Source organism: Bison bison, unplaced genomic scaffold (assembly GCF_000754665.1).
Source record: "Bison bison bison isolate TAMUID 2011002044 unplaced genomic scaffold, Bison_UMD1.0 scf7180017864518, whole genome shotgun sequence".
Lineage (NCBI taxonomy): Eukaryota > Metazoa > Chordata > Mammalia > Artiodactyla > Bovidae > Bison > Bison bison.
In genome coordinates this window covers 19,880,831-19,881,453 of record NW_011495071.1, presented here as the reverse complement: position 1 = coordinate 19,881,453, position 623 = coordinate 19,880,831, and positions in this window count along the sequence as shown.

Below are 623 nucleotides of genomic sequence, written 5' to 3'. Positions count from 1 at the left end.
GCAGTGCTCAGAAACCCCACAGAGACTGAGCCAGAAATGTGTTTGAGTGTCTCCTGTGGAGGGATGGTGGGTCAGCAGTGGCCTGCCACAGGGGCAGGGGCTCTGGGTGCAGGAACCCTGGTCATGCACCCTGTGGCATAAGCCCTCTTGGAGGAGGTTGCCATTAACCCCGACCATAAAGCTGCCAAGCAGATGACCCGCAAACTGCAGAACAATCATAGCAAAGAAATTCTCGCACTGTTAAGGAAGTTCTAGGACCCACAACAGATTTACCAACCTGGGGATCTGGCAAGGGAACTGAGAACCCCCAAGGAATTTGACTGTGGAGGCCAGTGGGATTTGATTACAGAACTTACACAGGACTGGGGAAACAGACTCTTGGAGGGCACAAACAAAACCTTGTGCGCACCAGGACCCGGGAGAAAGGAGCAGGGACCCCACAAGGGACTGACCCAGACTTGCCCATGGGTGTCCAGGAGTCCCTGGCGGAGGAATGGGTTGGCAATGGACTGCTGCAGGGTTGGGGGCACTGAGTGCAGCAGTGCCTGCCTGGAACCTTTGGAAGGAGGTGGCCATTATCTTCATTACCTCCACCTTAGTTTGGGCTCAGGTCAAACAACAGG